This window comes from Pongo abelii, chromosome 7 (genome assembly GCF_028885655.2).
Source record: "Pongo abelii isolate AG06213 chromosome 7, NHGRI_mPonAbe1-v2.0_pri, whole genome shotgun sequence".
NCBI lineage: Eukaryota > Metazoa > Chordata > Mammalia > Primates > Hominidae > Pongo > Pongo abelii.
Window position 1 is genome coordinate 80,062,779 of NC_071992.2, and position 21,830 is coordinate 80,084,608.

At 38.8% G+C, this 21,830-nt stretch overlaps 1 long non-coding RNA gene across 1 annotated transcript; it reads left to right on the forward strand.

The window, feature by feature from the left end:
• The first annotated feature begins 3,465 nt into the window (after window positions 1–3,465).
• Window positions 3,466–14,427, forward strand: LOC129060797 (uncharacterized). The gene is made up of 3 exons (XR_008527694.1): window positions 3,466–3,531; window positions 12,209–12,362; window positions 14,326–14,427. It is a non-coding gene; the product is annotated as an uncharacterized LOC129060797 (long non-coding RNA).
• The last annotated feature ends 7,403 nt before the right edge of the window (window positions 14,428–21,830 follow it).

Below are 21,830 nucleotides of genomic sequence, written 5' to 3' on the forward strand. Positions count from 1 at the left end.
TCCTTTCATAGTTTGCTTTAGTCTCACCACCTGTATCATAGAAGGGTCCATGTTATAAAAAAGTTAGAAGCAATCTTGAATAATCAGAATCCTTCTGCCAGACTGTCTAATGTCAATTTATTTTCTGGCACTGCTTCCTCTATGTTTTCTTCCTCATGATCTGGCACTGGTTCAGAAACACTCATCTCCATCAAGTCATTTTCTGTTAGTTCCTCTGCTCTGGTGTTTATTAGTTCTTGAATTTCTCTTTACCACCACACCCACCCCTTTTGGTCATATCCAAAATCTCTTTCATGATTTTCTTGATTGGCTCTGTCATAAATCCTGTGAAGTCATGCACAACATGTGGACACAGTTTTCTTCAGCAGAAATATATTGTTTCAGGCTTAAAGACTCATGGCTTCTTCTATAACAATTATGGCCTCTTCAATGAAATAATCCTTCCAGACTTTCATAAAGTTCTATCAGGATTCTCTTTCACGGTGTTGGCAATTCTTTTCGTAGAGTACCATTTGTGATGAGCCTTAAAGGTCCTTATCATCCCCTAATCTAGAAGCTGAATTAGAGATGTGTTTAAGGGCAAGTAGACCACTTCGATGCCTTTGATGTTGAACTCATGGAGTTGTGGGTGTCCAGCAGCATTGTCCAATATGAAAATAACTTTAAAGGCAGTTTCTTACTGACAGGGTACTTCTAGACTTCAGGCACAAGTCATCAATGAAACAAATTAAAAGATGAAACCGATTCAAAGAGAGGGTTATCATTATTGAGACCTTCTTGTTGTACAAAAAGAGACTGGCAGCCGGTAATTATCTTTTCCCTTGAAGACTTGGGGGTTAATAGTTTTATAAATAAAGGAATTTATAAATAAAGGCCCAACTGCATTTGCACAAATCAGTAGAGTTAGCCTGTCCCTTCCTGCCTTAAATCCTCATGCTCACTTCTCTTTCTTACTAAGAAATATTCATGGTATTTTTTTTTCTAGAATAGAGCACTTTCATCTGCATTAAAACCTTGTTCAGTAAGATCTCCTTTCTCTTTGATGGTTTTTTTATTGACATCTGGAAACTTGTCTGCTGCTTCTTGGTCAGTAGAAGCTACTTCTCTTGTTATATTGACTTTAAAAAGCCAAACCTCTTTCTTAAATCGATCTAACCATCCTTTGCTGGCATTAAATCCCCCAGCTTTAGATGCTTTACCTTCCTTTTGCTTTAAGTTGTCATATAATGACTTCATTTTTCCTCAAATCATATTAGTCTATAGATAAACATATGCCTTTCTTATAGTAATTTTGCACCTAAATAAAAGCTGCATTTTCAAAATGAGATAAAATGCTATTTTTAAAAAAGTTCAAGAGTTTCACTGCATTTTTTGCTGGTGTATTCCCAGTGATGGCTTTATGAATTCCTTCCTTAAAAAAAATTGTAGTCCTTAGGCTGGATTTATTTATCTTGAAACAACAGTCAACCACAGCTGCAGACCTCAATCTATGAGACGTATCAAGTAATTCAATTTTTATTGTTATATTCTCTGCTTCATGAGAGCACTTCCAGTTGATATCACTAGTGGTACTTCATATGGGTTGCATGGTGTCGTTCAAGGTTAGAGTATTGCACTAAACACAGTACAAAATATGCAAGGAACTACAAGAGACCACATTTTACTATCATATGCCATTTGCTGGAGAGGTGAACTGCTCACTTGGAGATGATTGGCATCACATGATGTTTTATACAGATACTCACAACACTTGAGCTCATGGCAATAGGAGCAACAAGAAACAGAAAACAAATAAGAGGGAGTCAGCTTTATAAAAATGTGAAATTATTGCTGTAAAAAGTAATTCTATGACATGATTGTCTGTGTAGAAAATTCCAAAGAATCAACAACAAAAAGAACTCCTGAAACTAATAAGAAATTATAGCAAGGTTACAGGATAGAAGGTTAATATACAGTATATTTCCTCTAAGAGCAGAGAAAGTTTAGATGTAGAAAAACAGCCTGATATAAATACAAAAGATAGTGGCATTACAACTGATTTCGGTATAGCTTGGGCTTGTGACAATTTTATCAACACTTACTACTTAAAAGCCAGAATATACTAATCCCCAAAGTAAAAAATAAACACAAAACAAAAAAGAACAACAATAAAAAAACAGAGGAGAATATGTCCCCTCTGCGATCATTAAAAAGTCAGGAAACAGCAGGTGCTGGAGAGGATGTGGAGAAATAGGAAGAGTTTTACACCGTTGGTAGGACTGTAAACTAGTTCAACCATTGTGGAAGTCAGTGTGGTGATTCCTCAGGGATCTAGAACTAGAAATACCATTTGACCCAGTAATCCCATTACTGGGTATATACCCAAAGGATTATAAAACATGCTGCTATAAAGACACATGCACACGTATGTTTATTGCGGCACTATTCACAATAGCAAAGACTTGGAACCAACCCAAATGTCCAAAAATGATAGACTGGATTAAGAAAATGTGGCACATATACACCATGGAATACTGTGCAGGAATAAAAAATGATGAGTTCATGTCCTTTGTAGGGACATGGACGAAGTTGGAAACCATCATTCTCAGCAAACTTTCGCAATGACAAAAAACCAAACACCACATGTTCTCACTCATAGGTGGGAATTGAACAGTGAGAACGCATGGACACAGGAAGGGGAACATCACACTTTGGGGACTGTTGTGGGGTGGGGGAAGGGGGAAGGGATCGCATTAGGAGCATTAGGAGATATACCTAATCTTAAATGACAAGTTAATGGGTGCAGCACACCAACATGGCACATGTATACATATGTAACAAACCTGCAGGTTGTGCACATGTACCCTAAAACTTAAAGTATAATAAAAAATAAAAATGAAAAAATAAAATAAACAAAACAAAACAAAAAAGAATATGTCCCCTCTGTTAAATGAAGTAAACTCTTCATGAGAATTTTTTTTTTGCTTTTTGTTCTAATTTCAACTTAATCCTTTTTGTGTTAAAAACTCTCTAAAGTGGCCACTGAAATTTCAAACTGTCCCTAGTATTCCTTAGAGAAATATGTATAGCAATTATATTATTATGAGAAAACATGGAGGGAACAGGTGTTTGCCCTGGAAGAAACAGGAGTCTAGATTAAGAAGACCCCATCATAACCATCAGGACCAAGGATAAAGCTGTAATTGCTAAGGAAGCTGTAGTTATATATAATAGTTATGATAGAAATATATTCAATTATTTTGGAAGTTTGACATTTTTCCTGTTTTGTCTGTGTTGAGACATAACTTTGGTGTGTGCTTGTTTTTGTCTTGATCTATTATGGTTATAGAGTGGCTTTAATTGAAATTGGTGTTCTGTAAAATTGTTATGTTTAACTGGAGAACACCAAGGCCTAGCTATGAATGCCAGGCCAGCTCCTAGCAACACTGGAACCTAACTGATGGTACCCAGCATAAGCTAGACTAGGAGGTGGGTGGCTGCACACTCAAAACTGGCTTCCAACGGGACACAGACATCAAAACAAAGAAGAGGGTATGGTATGCAAACGAAGTTGAGGGGCAAGAAACCTAACTTAGGTGACATCTAGATCCCTTCTCAAATCTTTTGTCTTAGTCTGTTTGTGCTGTCTCTTACAAAGTGCCAGCAGCTGGGTAGCTTATTAACAACAGAAATTTATTTCTTACAATTCTGGAGACTGGGAAGAGCAAGATGTTGGCAGATTCAGTATCTGATGAGGGCCCGGTTCATAGATGGAGCCTTCTCTCTGTGTCCTCAGATGGTGGAAGGGCAAAGAGGTCTCTTTGTGGCCTCTTTTTTATTTTTGTATTTGTATTTTTATTTTTACTTGTTTGAGACGGAGTCTTGCTCTGTCGCCCAGGCTGGAGTGCAGTGGCGCGATCTCGGCTCACTGCAAGCTCCGCCTCCCGGGTTCACGCCTTTCTCCTGCCTCAGCCTCCTGAGTAGCTGGGACTACAGGTGCCCGCCACCACGCCCGGCTAATTTTTTGTATTTTTAGTAGAGATGGGGTTTCACCGTGTTAGCCAGGATCGTCTCGATCTCCTGACCTCGTGATCCGCCCGCTTCGGCCTCCCCAAGTGCTGGGATTACAGGCGTGAGCCACCGCACCTGGCCTGGGGCCTCTTTTATAAGGGCGTGAATCCCTTTGATGAGGACTCTACCCTTGTGACCTGATCACCTCCCAGAAGTCCTACGTCCTAATACTCCTCACCTTGGAGGTTAAGATTTCAACATATAAGCCGGGCACGGTGGCTCACGCCTGTAATCCCAGCACTTTGGGAGGCCGAAGTGGGTGCATCACTTGAGGTCAGGAGTTCAAGATCAGCCTGGCCAACATGGTGAAACCCTGTCTCTACTAAAACTACAAAAATTAGCTGGGCATGGTGGTGCATGCCTGTAATCCCAGCTACTCGGGAGGCTGAGGCAGGAGAATCACTTGAACCCGGGAGGTGGAGTTTGCAGTCAGCCGAGATAAGGCCATTGCACTCCAGTCTGGGCTACAGCGTGAGAGTCCATCTAAAAAATATATGTATATTTTAACATATACATTTTTGGGGAACACAAACATTCAGACTATAGCATCCTGAGAGAGACTTTTTCTTTCCCTGAAAATCTAGTCAAATTTCTTTTTGTGGATTATAACAATTGTGAAATTGACTATGCCTCCTTTTACAGTTTGACCTTCAGATAGCTCAGCCAGGTATGTCCCCCTAGTCTGTACTTCCTTTTCTAATTTATATTTTCCCTCCTTATTTTATCATTTATTTTACCATTTTATGGTATGTTTTTCTTCAAATCTTATGTGGAAGAAGGTACCCATAAAAAAACCGATCAACTAATTATAATTTTGTAAAAATCGCCTCCTCTTCATGTATGTAAGACATTAAATAGTGTAAAAGTAATAGATAATATAGGCACAGTGAGCAAAGATGTCACCATTTAAACATAAAATTGATTGGCAATGACTGGAAAACTCAACTCACTAAACTCTAAATTCAACCTTATAATTAATTGCAATTGTGAAATTATCTGGAAAATATTATTTAGAAAGAAGTTTGAAGAATGTTAGCTGCATTCACACATGTGAAATGCTTATTGCTGAGTGTGTAAAGTACTGTGCTTGGCATTTGAGACAGCAGGGTGTATTGGTCCCTTTTCATACTGCTATAAGGAACTGCCCAAGACTGGGTAATTTATAAAGAAAACAGGTTTAATTGAATCACAGTTCAGCATGGCTGGGGAGGTCTCAGGAAATTTACTATCTTGGCAAAAGATGAAGGGGAAGCAAGGCACTTCCTTCACAGGCGGCAGGAAGGAGAAGTGCTGAGCAAAGAAGAACGCCTTATAAAACCATCAGATCTCACAAGAACTCACTATCATGAAAACAGCATGGGGAAACTGTCCCCATGATTCAATTACCTCCACCTGATGTCTCCCTTGACATGTGGGGATTATGGGGATTACAATTCAAGATGAGATTTGGGTGGGGACACAAAGCCTAACCATATCACAGGGTTTCAAAAACTGAAGATTGAAACCCCTCCCTCAAAAGGTTTGCAGTCCACCTGGAAAACACCCACCATATTACTTTGGAGAATAATTGTGATTTGAAACCGACTTTGTTTTTGGTGGACTGTGTTTCAAATCAGTGTTAACTTTGCTCCTCCTGAGCAAGGCACAGGTCTTTCTCGGCAGTTAATGTAATACCTTGTACGTAGTGTGTGGTCATCAAACAGCTGTGGGTTGGATGTGGGGCAGACATCTCCTGCACTGACAGCTGAAGCTACAAAATGCTGAAGTTAGGTTCTTCTTTCTGTTTAAACATACTTGCTAAGAATTATTCACATCTTGTGAGACAACTTCAGGGCTTTCAACCCTATCTTCCTCTGAGAAATCCTAACTGAGAAGTAATTAAATAAATAGAATATTGCCAGCCACACAAATTCTGTGAAGACAGAGAAAGATTATTTTGTTCATTGAGCTCTAGCCTAGAGGGGCAACAATACGCTCACACCTTCTTACCAGCAGCAATAAGTTGGCAGCCTCAACCTATTATAATTCTCTTGGGTGGGTGCTGTCATACATTCAGTACTTGGATGTAAGTTTCTTCTGTGGAAATGTAACTGGAGAACTAAGCTGCTATATCGGACTCAAAATGTAGAGTTTTCCTTCAGAGACTTTAACTAGTTCATTTTCATTTTGATGAATACCTCAGGGAAAACTGAAGATAATAGAAAATAAGAAAATGAATTGTATTTTAAAAAATAACTACAATGGGACTCATACTGGTGGTGTAATTGCTTGGGGCTGATAGAATGAGACTGGCAGCATTATTTTTCTATCTTGAGACTGAGACATGATGTGCCATTGGGGCAATGAGAGACAGTAAATGAGGCTCACTAGAATTGAACAGGTTTGATAGACAACTATGGAGGTTCTACTAAGTGGCCAAAGAAAGTGTCCAAGGGATATAGCAAGCTCAGTCATAACTCAGGCAACAAGGAACATTGCAGTTTGTAGAAGTGGCAGCAAGGTCCCAACAAGGAAGTGTGGTCCATGAATGAGAATCAATAAGAGGCAGTCACCATCCAGATTCAACTGTGGAGCAGCAGTTCGAGTTACTCAATGAGTGCTCAAAGACAAATCCTGAACTGTTGAAGCAAAGGTGAGACTTAGAAGCAGGAACCAAAGCTGCAAGCCTTACCATTGGGTACATGTGGGTGGAGAAAGTTGGGACTGAAAAGGTGGTAAGAGGACCGCTGGTCAGCCCTGGGACCCTGGAGTACCTTGATTTGGTGGCTGCTCACTACTCTACCATGGGAGAGCTAAGGTTATGTGAATACAGTTCTTTGCACATCATGATTGCCTCTGGCAACTGGGCAGAGCTACACATTCTAATGGCAAGGCTAAGGCTTAGAAAATGAGATAGGGACTGAAATAATGTAATTCCTGTAGCTAGAATGCTACTCATCTATTTTAAAGGACCTCATATCCCGTGAATTCTACCTACTCCCTGCCACCCACACACAGCACCACAAGTCTTGTAAACAAAATGAGAAAACAGAATTACATTGTTATTCTTTAATATCTTCAGAGTTTGAAAATAATCTTTTGACAAATATCTCCTTGGAAACATATATTCTGAAGGAGTAGAGGTTGGTTTTTATATTTCTATGGCATTGATTTCTTCTTACAACATAAAAAGACCAAATAGCCGATAGAGATGATGGAGATTAGTTGCACTATGGAATCAACTGGTGTTAAGAATCAAGACCTCAGGTTTGAAATCCAGCTTCTCTGCTCATTTTGTGATGTTGAGTAGGTTACCCAATATTCAAATAAATAGTGACCAAATCACTAAGGTTAACAGAGTCAGGAGAAACATGAAATATAAGATTTAAGCATTGCATGTAGCTATAAGATGTTGGGTACAGTATGATGTATCCATAAACTGCAAAGTCCTGTTTAATGTACTAAATCTATGAAATTCAGATACAGTAACAAAGTATGCTATACTTGGTTTCTCTCTCTCTCTCTCTCTCTTTCTCTCTTTCTCTATGTCTCTCCTTTGTCTCTCTCTCTCCCTTCCTTCCTTCCTCTCTCTCTTTCTCTTTCTTTTCCTTCCTTCTTTCTTTCTTTCCGTCCTTCCTTCCCTTCCTTCCTTCCTTCCTTCCTTCCTTCCTTCTTTCTTTCTTTCTTTCTTTCTTTCTTTCTTTCTTTATTTCTTTCTTTCTTTCTTTCTTTCTTTCTTTCTTTCTTTCTTTCTTTCTTTCTCTCTTTCTTTCTCTCTTTCTTTCTTTTTCTCTTGACAAAGTCTTGCTCTGTCATCCAGGCTGAAGTGTAGTGGCATGATCATACTTCATTGCAGCCTTGACTTCCTGAGCTCAAGTGATCCTCCAACCTCAGCTTCCCAAGGAGCTGAGAATACAGGCACGTGCCACCACTCCTGGCTCAGTTTTAACTTTTTTTGGTGGAGACCGCGTCTTGCTATGTTGCTCAGGCTTGTCTTGAACTCCTGCCTCAAGCAATCCTCCTGCTTCTTCATCCCAAAGTGCTGGGATTACAGGTGTCAGCCACTGCCTCGCCCAGCTTATTTCTTAATGACTTAATTTATCATTAGCAATGAGCTAAAATATCAATCTTAGAGATGCTCTCTCCTTCATCACCAATTCACCATGATGCTGACTGGAAGAAACTCATATTTTGGTTTGAGGTAGATCCAGATTTGAAAATCTATCCTGCCTTTTCCTAACTATAAAAATCTGGACAAGAAATTGGATTTCTCTACACCTTAATTTTTTTTCCTGTTAAAGACAGAGTAAAATAGCTATCTCATAGGGTTGCTATAAAGATAAAAAATGATATCTGTATAATACCTAGCACACATAGTAGATGCTTAATAAATGTAATTATTATCAGGGAGAGAAAATAGGACAGAGTAGCAGAAGAAAATGAGATTAAGCCCTAGGTTAAATCCTGTCTTTTGCATTTAGGAGTTTGAAAAGGTTAAGCCACTGAACTTAAGAGTACTCATCCTAAAAATGGAAAGGCCAGGTGCAGTGCCTCACGGCTGTAATCCCAGTGCTCTAGGAGACAGAAGCAGAAAGGTTGCTTGAGGCCAGGAGTTTGGGGCTGCAGTGAGCTATGATCTCACTCATCACTGCACTCCAGCCTGTGTGACAGAGTGAGACCCTGTTTCAACAAAGAAAAAAAAAATAAAGATGATAATAGCCACCTTACAGCCTTTTTTATTTGTTCAAGCAATGCACCTGACATAATTTGTATCACTTAGTAGCCCTCGATAAATGATTATTAGCATTAACTTATTATTATATTAAGCTTCCCAATGGGAACCCCGGTAAAACATATTTAGTGACTTCCTATATTAAAAAATGTTTGCCTTATTTTACCTGCCTTATTTGACTTTATTTCTCAATTTGATTTCCTCACTTTATCCTGATTCCTACAGTTTAAATAAATGTCAAATGAACTATCAGTGAAAAAATTATATTAAAAAATAATGTTGAATCCAAATTGGAAATGTCTATTCAGTAAATTGGGTTAGGTAGGTAAGATTCTGGCTTCTCCTTGTTTGCCAAAAAAACAAACAAACAACAACAACAACAAAAAACAAGGTTGTATTTTGGCTTCAGAAAGCGAGATCCTGCAGTTAAGATAGGATAGAGATAGCCTTTAAAAGCTGAATGAAATAAATAGTCTTGTAAAGGAAAAAAAAAGGAATTTTTCATGAGTCCCTGGAAGCCAGCAAAAAAGCATCAGAGCTGTTGTTTTCAGTAATAACCATGATTACTTGGTTAAAATACCCTGTACGAGACACTTTCTGTGCTTTCAGTGCCTCTACAAGGAAAATTAAAACAGAACACACAGCATTGGGGCCAATATGTTTCCAAGGAAGTCAATTATTAATATAGTATTTAGTTTTTAATGAACTAAGCCTATGTATGTGGAGCGCCGCAAAGAGATCTCCATACCAGCAGAGAACAGGTGTTGGTATAAGCTTTACCCGTATGTTTACCAACTGATTAGCACCCATTAAAATGATAATAATCTAATAAAAATTACTTTACATCCAGTGAAAGTAGAAACTCCCCTGTGTGTTGGAAAATGATTTTATGCCCATTGCCGTGGCAAAAATAGGACTGAAGTAACAAGAATCCACACCGAAGGCACCCTGAATATTCTGAGTTTCTAGAGTGCAGACTTTTCCCTGTAAGCCTCCCTTTCTCCAAAAGGCTGTCCCAGGCAGTCAGGACAGTTTAGTTATTTTTGTAGCTTCCAGGGAAGGACAAACAGTCATCCACTCACCAACATCCTCTTTAGCATGAGGAAAAGAAATCAGATGCTTAGTAAACAATGCCGCTTTGTCTGCTGTGGGAGACTAGAAGCCTGGGTGAAGCCGTGGGTGTCCTTGGGAGCCATCCTGGACCTCAGTGGAGGAAACTGAGGAAATGCCAAGCCTTCCTTGAGCTGGCAGGTTCCTAGCAAATTCCTCATTCCAGGCTGCTCATAGCAAACACTGGGATGAATGTGAAGTCAGATGATTCCCATCTTCACAATTTTTACCACTTCTTATGACAGGCTCTACTCACTGTTTCAACTGAGCCTGGAAAACTTTCCTTTTGCTTTCCACCAAAAGCTGAGCCCAGAAAATTGTAAGAATGTGGTTACAATGTAGTGTAAAAATTGAAAACTAAAAGATCTTTGCATTGCAACCAGAACCAAATTCATCTAAGCTAACAGATTAAAGGTCCACTGTAGGAAATTTAGGCAAGTGGCCAAGTACAGGTTACAGCTCCCAGGTATTCACCCGCCTCATCTACCTGTGAGGTTTCCAGGTCCCTGTTTACTACACAATGGAGTGTATGCCTTAATTCTGACTGATTGCTTCCCAAAAGCCATGATGGAAACATAGCAGAAAGAATGAATTTTGGAGTTAGTAGTGAAGGTTTCCATTGTTTTATTTTAATAGTGATGGGCTCCATATTGATATTTGGGCTATAGAAATGAGGCACAGGGAGAAAAACCAGAGGATTTCTGGAAGTGAAGATTTGGTAGAAACGGTGAATGAGAGAGAGCAGCTCATTACTAATGCCAAATTCCTCCCTTTATGTATATGCCTTGCAATATTGAGGCTGCACAATATTTAATCGCTTTATACTTCTGATTAGCATAAGGGCAAAATGAGTTAAAGGCTGTTTTGGTAAATGAAAAGTTTCCTATTTAAAATAAAATGTCTACCCCTGGTTGGGGTAGAATAGGGTTCTTTGCAAAAGAAGGGTTTGTCAGGTATCAGATAAAGACAAAGAAGGGCAAGGTGAGCAGAATTCTTCTGTTGAACTATCTGGCTTCTCTGAGCTGCTACAAGAAACAGACATGAAGGAAGAAATCACAAGATTACCTGGGTCTCCAGGCAACCAAGTCATAACCTCCAGGCTAAACATTTTCTCAGAAAGGACTCAGCATAAATTTGCTCCATACTGTGCATGGACGTGTGCTGTACCAAAGTCACCATGCTGACAGAAAAGCATTGCTGTCATTTCTATGAAGAAAACTTTGAAACTTCATGGTTTTTCTTTGCCATGATTGGTGGCTTTTAACATTCAGTGAAAACCTCTTGTTCTAGCCAGTGGACTTGAAAATTGGTGCTTGGATTGGGAACCAAGAAGATATAAATCCCAAGACTGTAAATTGGCCACTTTTGGAAAACACACTTTATAAAGTATGACTAATGACTCTATTGTATTCACATTTCTTTATCTTTACCCGGAGGAGAGTGAGCTGCCACCAATTAACAGTTCTCAGAATGAAATGGAAGCTCCACCTGGCTTCAGAAAAGCAGCTGAGCAGGATTGGGGCAAATCTGGGGTGAATGGTTACAATAGCAGGAAATGCAATGTAAAATTAAATCCTATCTTTTCAGCATGCAACCAGTTCAAGTCTAAACTTTTATCTCCCATTTGTGACATTTTGGGAAAATTTATACAAATAAGGCTCCAAGAGGTCTATTTTTATTTGTTATCTGTCCAGTACCTTTAGGTGAAAATACAACCACAATAAAATCCCAACGTGAGCAATAAACCCTCAAATCTCATTAAAAATAGAATTTGCTTTTACCAAGGGATACGGCAGAGTGATGACTTCATTACTTTGTGAGAGGCCAGAGGATGGGTAAGGAAAGGGGTCACCTCAAGGGATTGTATCTGTCATCTAGGAGATCTTGAGTCCAGGGAGAGCCAGTGAGTCTGTGATCTTCCTCACCAGACCAGGTCTGCAAGTACAACACGGTAGGGCATACTTGACCGTCTGCTGCTGGCCCTTTATGCAAAACTAACCCACCCATAGGCTGTACTATGATTGGCTCGCAAAGGCACATACAAATTTGAACCCTGGGAACCAAGTAATTCCTCGAGGTCCCACCCCCCACTTCCCACTCCCCACTCCCCACCTCTGCCCCTGCCACAATGGCTTCTCACGTGTTATTACTTTCCATGGTCCATATTGCAAATTCGGTGGCCTGACTTACTAATGGCTGCCGGATTTCTTGACCTTCACAGTGTGGACACCACTTCTGACTTCTTAGAGCTTAACACTCCTGCCCAGCTTTTGCTCTTGTTGATATCTGTATTGGCGGTCTTTATAAGACAAGAAATTTTCCTTGATCCCTTTGCAGGCCTCACGACAGGGAAGCCTTGCTTACTCAGCCCACAGCTCTCAAACCATTGCAGGAGGAAGAGCACGCAGGTGAACAGGTGCAGGAGCCAGAGCAAGACATTTAGGCACCGACAGGAACAAAACTCTGCAGCCCTGTGGCAGTGTCTAAGGAGGTACCCGTGACTCCTGAAGCTCCAGACAGCATGTGTTACAGTGCTCTGTTAGCTTTGCTGTCCACTCACGGCTGAAGTGTTAAACAGCTCAGTGGGCCCTCTGCCTTTTCACGAGGGTAGAGGGTCAGTGTGACAGCCTTTAGCATCCACACCCATGGCATCCAAACTTCTGTTTGTCATCCAGGAAGAATCAGGTCACATAAACAAACTGAAGGGTGGTGAATATGGAGGATTTTATTGCCAATGAAAGTGGTTCTCATCAGGGCCATGGGTGGTTTTAGAAAAGGCAACATTTGAGCGGGAAAACGGGAATGTGTGTTCTCACTTTGGGCTGTGGCTCCAGGCTTGAGGGTGGGGCTTTGCCAGGGACCCGTCTTTCTCTGTCTAGAATTTCTGTGCCTCCTGCCCCTATCATTTGTAGTTTTAATTAAGTTCACCCAGCCGGGCGTGGTGGCTCATGCCTGTAATCCCAGCACTTTGGGAGGCCCAGGTGGGTGGATCACGAGGTCAGGAGATTGAGACCATCCTGGCTAACACGGTGAAACCCCGTCTCTACTAAAAATACAAAAAATTAGCTGGGCGTGGTGGCAGGTGCCTGTAGTCCCATCTACTCAGGAGGCTGAGGCAGGAGAATGGCGTGAAGCCGGGAGGCAGAGCTTGCAGTGAGCCAAGATTGCACCACTGCACTCCAGCCTGGACGACAGAGCGAGACTCTGTCTCAAAAATAAAATAAAATAAAATTTTAAAAAGTTCACCCTAGTTCAGCCTCAGGCCTCAGCCATTTCTGAAGTAGCAGAGTTGCACAGATATGACATAGATTTGCCTCCTGATGTAACCACAAGGTTTTGGGCAAGTTCTGGAGACCAGTTGGATAACATAGTGGCTATCATTAATGTTGAGTATCATACCTCCCATAATTTTGCTTCTAGAGGTGATGGAAGAGGGGCGCTTGACTCTCCAGGAAACCAAGTGTAATTGTAAAAAGCAAGAATTAAAGACACAGCCTCTTCTTTGACCGTGACAGTCAACTAGAACTGTCACTGGGATTAGCAGAGTATCATGACAGAGAGTTTTTTTGTTAGATGGGTCAAGCTGTTGTCACAATCCAAGTGAAACTTAGAAGTCAGCTGTCTCCTCAACTTGACTTGGGATAGGACTTTGTGACTCTATGCAATCTCCATAAAGAATTCACCACCCCACAAATCAATAGCAAACAATGTGAAATTATCTGAAGATTTTATCAGGGAGATCAGACATCCAACAGTAAATTATTTTAAAATGCTCATTGGGCATGTTTGTTTGCCAAAACTTTGTCTTCCTTGCTTGCCCTCACCAAAGTTTTCCTCTCTGTTCTTCCATGACAAGGAGGCTGGGCTCCCATCCTCCTCTATTTATGTTGCCATTACCAAGATCAATCCCACTTAGGAGGCAATGGTGAGTTATAAACAATAGCTGCAACAAAACAATTTGTGTTACATAAGAATAAAATTCTTAAGCAAGAGAGATGAGTATTTGCATATTCATGATACCACTTACTTCTCTCTCTAACCCTGAAATGCATGCATTATTCTCCACGACTGATAGAGAAGTAAATTCCAGAAAGCTTTAAAGTCAGTTCGTATAAAGAGGTGAGATACAACCCCAAATCACATGGCTCCAAGTCAGGGTTATTTCTGTGGAGTCAGGTACTCTTGGATGCTTAACATCTAAGGGGGAGGGGGGAAAGGGATTGTTAGCCCTTCATGATCATTTTAATCACAAAGAAGATAATACATTTTGACCAAAGTGAGTTTAGAGGCCTTGATTTGGTCCAGTTATCAGATTTCCTGAAAGGGTGTGTTCTGCAAAAAGAAATACCAAGACAAAGGAATTGAGAAACTCCTATCTAAGAAAGAAAATGAGACCGTCACACACGGTATTTTTCTACAATTTTCTTATCTTATTCAACTCATTTTGTTAACAGAGGATCTCTTTGACTGTGAAACAGAAGAAGAAAATCTTTCCTTAACAATAACTTACACGTGCCATGAAAGAGATGAAGCAGAAGATTAAGCAGGAAACCCAGCTACTTTACTGCCCTAAGGCATTACTCATTTTCCTGACACATTATGTTTTTAATTAAAATTACATGTCAGTTAATTAAAATGCTCACTCGGGCAATTTTTTCCCTTTTCTTGCATAGATTCCTTGTTACTCTTTTAGCTTTTTGGTAAAATTCAGTTTCATTTTAACTCTGTTGCCTTTATCAACTAAAACTTTAGCAGAGTCTGTATACTAAACTAATTTTTTGAAAAACCTAATTTGAGAAACTTATCCTTAAGCAACCAGGGAAAACAGAGGTAGCTAGGGGCAGAATCATTTCTTCTCTAGTTATTTAAGCAAAAATTATGCAATATAGACATGTTTATCCATCTACAGTCCATCATTCTGGAAAGGGTCATTGCTAGGGCAGCTATGGTTATATAACCTCACCTTTCCCTGACCACAGCTGGTTGATTAGCTGCTAGTAGGCATCCATCTAGTCCAACTTAGCAATTGATGGGCCAGTACCCCAAGAGAAAAAATCACTCTTGAAAATTCTGATATAGAGACACAGAGACTTTGGTTCCTGATAAGGTCTATACTGGATGAGTGAGGACAAATAAGGTGGAATTGGAGCCATGTGAGTTCATTTGCAAACAGAGGAAGTTTGTTGAAAGAAAGACCAGACAAGAAGAAACAGATGGTAGCAGCCCCATGACCTAGGAGAAAAACAGAGAAGACCTTCAGGGTCTTCCCATTCCCACTTCCTATGAAGCCCAGCTGAGTCCTTACTGTATCCCTAAGATGGCCTATTTTGTTTGTTTCTTTCATAAATTTATCTTTTCCAGAGTTAGCTAAAATGAATTTTTGACCCTTGTAAACAATGAGCTCTGATTAAAATACCTGTGCTTCAAAAATCCATGTCCCTATGCAGCCTGAAAGAGGCAATATTAAAAAGACAAGTCATAAAATGAATAGTAAGAAACTAACAATTGCAATTCAAGGATATATAGGCTAAAGCTACATCAGTGAAGTGAATTCCAAGAGGTGAAGAGTATTTTTTCCAACCGCATTAGAACTCCTCTATGAAGAGTTTGGGGAAAATCTTTATTTATTTATTTATTTTTTCATTTCAGGATTACATGTACATGTCCATTTCCAGTGATGTTTTAGTACCCCAAAAATGTGTTAATGCATATAAAAAAATGGTACCCTGAGCAGCTGCCTGGCTGACTCATATTTGTTCATTTTTCTCTGTTACCTGGATAAGGTCTGCCACATGTTTCCTTCCAGATCAGACTTCTAAAATACCAGTATTAGCCTAGATGGATGTGGTGCCCACCCAGGTTGGACTTTGTGCCATGGCTGGACAGCTCCTTGCCTGGGACCTGCAATCCATTAATCCTCTGAACTCTTGAACCTCCTTCGCTTCTTAAGTACCATGATCTATCATTATCCCATCCCAAATCTTTATGGCAAACCCATGGATCGGGGTGAAATCTATAGTACCTCATTCTTGCTTGCATTTGGACAGCATGTGACTGGTGGGAAACTTACAGTGACTCTGGCTGGTCTCCCTTTAAATTTATGATCATGAACCTCAAGTGCACCCAGAATGATGCCAGGCAGTCATGCCATTTCCCCTAGTCCATCCATTTTCTCATTGTAGCCCTAGAACTCCTTGATGAATCTGAATAAATTAGAGCTTTCTCTTCCTCTGCTCTTATTCCCTCTTTAATCAGTTCCAATCAGACGTTGGCCTCCACTCACTCCATCAAAACTTCTCTTACTAAGTCTCCAGTGGCTTTATGTTTCTAAAGCCAGTGGTCAGCATTTAGTACTCATATACTTCATTCATTGGCAGCAGTTAGCAGACTTGAGCATGTCTTTCTCTGTACATTTCCATCATTTAACTTCCAAGATATCGTTCTCTTTGTTTTGCTATCTCACCCAGTTCTTCTTCTTAGGCTCCTTTGTTGCTTATCTCTCTGACTTCTTAATGTTATGCTTCCCCAGGACTTGGCTCTTGTTCTTTTTCTCATATCTATCTACAGTCTCACCACTGGTGATATCATTGAACCTAATGGCTTTAAACATAATTTCTATGCAAATGACTCACAAATTTGTATCCTAAACTCAGACATCTTCTCTGAAATCCAGATCTCTATATTCACTTTCCTACTTATCTTTATTTGAATATCCATTAGGAACCTAATACTAAAATCTAAAACCCAACTCCTGGTATTTCTCCTATTAATTGGCTTTATCCATAGCCTTCTCTTATTGGGGGGCTACTCTATCTTTTCAGTTTTTCAGCCCAAAACCTGAGAGATAGCCAAGATTCCTCTTTATCTCACTTTCATGGTCAGAATCATTATTTTGTAAGATTCTGTGAAATTTACATTGAAAATATTTATCCAGAATCACCACTAATTGTTGTCTCTATTGCCACCACACTTTTCCAATGATCAGGATTACTTCAAGAACCTATAACTGGTTTCCCTGATTTCCTGTTTGTACTTCTACTATCCATTTAGAGTAGAGCAGCAAGAGTGCTTCTTTTAAAATGTAGGTCAAATTGTATCTGTCATCTACTAAAAGCCCTGCAATGCCTTCCTACTCTACTCAGAGTAGAAGCCAAAGTTTTTATAATGGCTGACTTGTTACACAGCTCATTCAGTTCTAGACACAGTGACCTCATTGCTGACCCTCCAAAACTCCAAGAACATTCCTCTTTTCCCACAGCTTTTCCCTTAGGTATCCGCATGGCTGATTCCCTTATCTCATTTAATTCATTGTTCAGAAGTCACATTTTTAACAAGGTCCACTCTAACCATCTATTTAAATTGTACTCTCCCATATCCTGATACCTTTTAACCTGCTCTCTCTGGTTTTCCATAGAGCTTATTATTTTCTAACATACTGCATAATTTACATCTTGTTATTTGTTCTGCTTTTATTCTATTGATTTTCTCCCTCATATGCAAATGTAATCTACATACAAAATTCAGAGGTTTTGTATGTTTTTTACATAAATATTTCCAAGCATCTAGAATAGTATGGCTGGCAAATCAGTATTTGTTGAATGGATGAATGAATATTTCTAGGTGGAGGAGGCAGATCACAGATTAGGGAGGAAGAGGTGACTTGAACTTGCTTGGAAGAGTAGGAGAGTTTTAAAAAACCCTGAATAAAGGTACTTTTAAATCTTCTTCCAAACATTAAGCTGTGACATGTATAAGGTAAGACTGCATGAAGCTAGAAAAAACAACAAACATCAGAAAAAACAACTACTTGAGACCTGTAAGCTAAAACACTATCTGAACATACACATGATTGTCTGACCAATTAGCCAAAAGACCTCCTTGAACACCAGGTGCACTCAGTAAAGACCCCACAAAAGTCATGCCTTAGCAGTAGAGTCAAATTAGTCCCAGAGTATAGGCTACTCTAGGCCTGCCTAAACAAAGCTTGAAAACCCTCCTTAAAAGACTAAGCTAATTTATAAGTAAATTCATTCCCTGTCAGAAAAAATAGCACTTTTTAAAGGAACATAACAGAATCCAGAAAACAAAAAGACAACATTTGAGGCCTTTTGTGGTTATATATGAGTTTTATAATTGTTTTTTCTATTTCTGTGAAAAACTGTCATTGGAATTCTGATTGGGATTGTGTTGAATCTGTAGAAAGCTTTGGGTGCACAGTATGAACATTTTAACAGTATTTTCCCAATTCACGAACACAGGGTATCTTTCCATTCATTGGGTCTTGCTCAATTTCTTTCATTAATGTTTTATAGTTTTTGGTGTACAGACTTTTACTTCTTGGTTAAATTTATTCCTAAGTATTTTATTATTTTTGATGGCTATTGTAAATAAGATTGTTCCTTGATTTCTTAAATTGATGATTATTGATGTAAAGAAATATATTTTTCTTTATTGATTTTTATATTTTGCCACTTTCCTGAACTTGAATTTTGTGGCGTTTTTAGGGTTTTCTACATATAGAATCATATTATCAGCAAACAGAGATACTTTTACTTCTTCCTTTATGATTTGGATACCTTTCATTTCTTTTTCTTGTCTGATTGCTTTTGCTGGAGGCATCATTCTTCCTGATTTCCAAATTATACTAGAAAGCTATAGTAATCAAAAACTGTGGTGCAGGCGTAAAAACAGAACCATAAAAAATAGAACAGGGGCCAGGTGTGGTGGCTCATGCCTGTTATCCCAGCACTTTGGGAGGCCAAGGTGGGTGGATCACAAGGTCAGGAGTTCAAGACCAGCCTGGCCCAGATGGGAAAACCCCATCTCTACTAAAAATACAAAAATTAGCCAGGCGCAGTGGCATACACCTGTAGTCCCAGCTACTCAGGAGGCTGAGGCAGGAGAATCACTTGAACCCAGGAGGCAGAGGTTGCAGTGAGCCAAGATTGTACCACTGCACTCTAGCCTGGCTGAGAGAGCAAGACTCCATCAAAAAAAAAAAAAAAAAAAAAAAAAAGGAACAGAATAGAGAGCACAAAATAAACCTAAGCATATACGGTAACGAATTTTTGACAAGGCCATCCAGATGGGGAAGGATACTCTATTCAGTTAATAATTTTAGAGAAACTGATATTCACATGCAAAAGAATAAAATTGGACCCTTATCTTATACCATACACAAAAATCAACTCAAAATGACTTAAAGACCTATATGTACCATAAAACCTAAGGTATAATAATAATAATAATAATAATAATAATAATAATAATAAAAAAAATTTAAAAAATTAAAAAAAAAGACCTATATGTAAGACCTCAAACCATAAAAACCCTAGAAGAAAACATAAGGGAAAAGCTCTTTGATCTTTGGCCTTGGCAATGATTTCTTTAGATATTACACCAAAAGCAATAAAAACAAAAATAAACAAGTAGGACTACATCAAACTAAAAAGCTTCTGCACAGCAAAGTTAACAATTAACAAAATGAAAAGGCAGCCTATGGACTGGGAGGAAATATTTGCAAACCATGTATCTGATAAGGGGTTAATATGTAAAACACATAAGAAACTCAAACAACTTATAATTAGAAAACAAATAATCCAATTAAAAAATGGACAAAGGACCTGAAGAGACATTTTTCTAAAGAAGACAGACAAATGGCCAACAAGTACACTGAAAGGTGCCTAACATTGCTAATCATTTGGAAAATGCCAATCAAAACCACAATGAGATATTATCTCACACTTGTTAGGATGGCTATCATCAAAAAGAGATAACAAGTGTTGGTGATGGTGTGGAGGAAAGGGGATTTTTGTATACTGTTGGTCAGAATGTAAATTGGTACAATCATTATAAAAACAGTAAAGAGATTCCTCAAAAAATTAAAAATAGAGGTATCATATGACCCAGCAACCTCTCTGCTGGGTATATACCCAAAGGAAATGAAATCAACACCTTGCATAGATACCTGCAATCCAATGTTTATTGTAGCACAATACTCAACACAATTATTTACAATACACAAGATATGGAAACCTAAGTGTCTATTGATGGATGAATAAAGAAATTATATACATATATATGTGTGTGTATAATGTATATAAGCATATATATAAAATAAAATATTATTCAAACTTAAGGTAAGGTGATACTGTCATTGGCGACAACATAGATGAACATGGAGGACATCAAGCTAAGTGAAATAAGGTAGAAATTGAAGGAAAAATATTGTATAATCTCACTTAGATGTGGAATTTTTTGAAAAGTCAAATACCTAGAGACAGAAAGTAGAATGGTGGTTACAGGAGAGAGGAGGGAGAGGATATATGGAAAAGCAGGTCAAAGAGCGCAAACTTGAAGTTACACAGGATGAGTAAGTCTAGTCCAACAGCGTAAGGACTATAGTTAATAATATTTTACTATATACTGAAAATTTGCTAAAAGAGTAGATTTTAGGAACTCGTACCACAGAAAAAAAAAGAAAGAAAGAAAGAAGAGTAACTACGGAAGGGGATGGATAGGATAATTTGCTTGACTGCAGTAGTAATTTTGCTATGTATATATGTATACATATTGCTATGTATGTATATCCAAAACATCATATTGCACACCTTAAATATATACAATAAAAAGGAAAATGACAAAATCTGAACACTGAATTCTGTAACATTTATGGTATTCAGTATCTATAAAAACTACTATACTTGAAAAGCAGAAGGAAATGTGACCCATAACTAGGAGAAAAATCAGCTAGTTCAAGGTAAAATATGGAAAAGAGAAAAATTGGATTTAGTATCTTCTACCTGCGCAATCAGTGGAATGCCCATATCTCGAAGCCTTCCCGACTCAACACACACCCACCACCCACCAGCATCACAGTGCTCAGAGCGCCACACAGCAGTGCCCTTTTATCTTTCTCTTCTGTACCCAAGTGAACTCACGTGATCTGTCTGTTCGTGATTCTTTTTTACTTAGGTTTTCTCTCCTTTGTGTATCGGATTTTCAACTAGCTAATCTGATAATCTCATGTATTGTAATGAAGAAAGGCCAGAGCTACAAAGGCTCCCCCGCCATTATCAGCCTGTAGTGCTTTTCTTTACCTCCTGTGGTATTGTCATCTTACTCTAAATTGTAGGAAGTTCACTTGACTGGGGGACAAGAAAACTGGGTGGAAGAGATAACTTTGAATGTTGGAAAGTCATGGACCTATTTTGGAACTATTTTAGGTCCAAATACGTCAGGGACCTATTTATGGCACCTATTTTGAGTTTCATGTCAGGCGTAATTATTGTTACCAGAACACAAGATCAGGGAGGAACGAACTGAGATGCTTATGAGACGCAGTTTGGCAAGATTTCTTTAATTTTCTCCTACTTTAGATTGGATTTTGGTGCTTGAGACTGACATGAAGTAAAGCTAGCAAAAGTATATCAGGTGGCCCCAGACAGAGGTGGGGATGAAGTAAGTTCAAGGAGTTAGTGGCCTGGCAGGAAAGAATGAATATTGCTGAATATAAAGAGGTAGAAAACTCTTCAGTGAGCAATGGTTACTCTCAGTGTATTTTAAAACCTCCTGGATATTTGTACAGAGAGAGTACAGAGAGCCTCAGTTTCTGTGGCTCAACCTTTTGACTTATCTTTGGAATGATCATTTCATTTGGAAATATTGATTGTTGTAGCTAAACATTTTAGTAAATGTTTAGTTTAACCTAAAATATGTTAATATATTTCTTTCACGGAATCAGATAACTACCTAATTTTGCAGAAAAATTACAAGCGTTTCTTCTTTAAAAAAAATGATTTAAACTCAGCAGGCATCTCACCTCAGAAATAGCAAGGCATTATTTAATTTTAAAAGTGTTTTAGTGTGACATTTTAGGCATTTGAGAAAGTGCATAAAAGATAAGGTTACCTGACAGTAAGGCTGTTTCACAACATCATTACACTGATAACTACTGGAG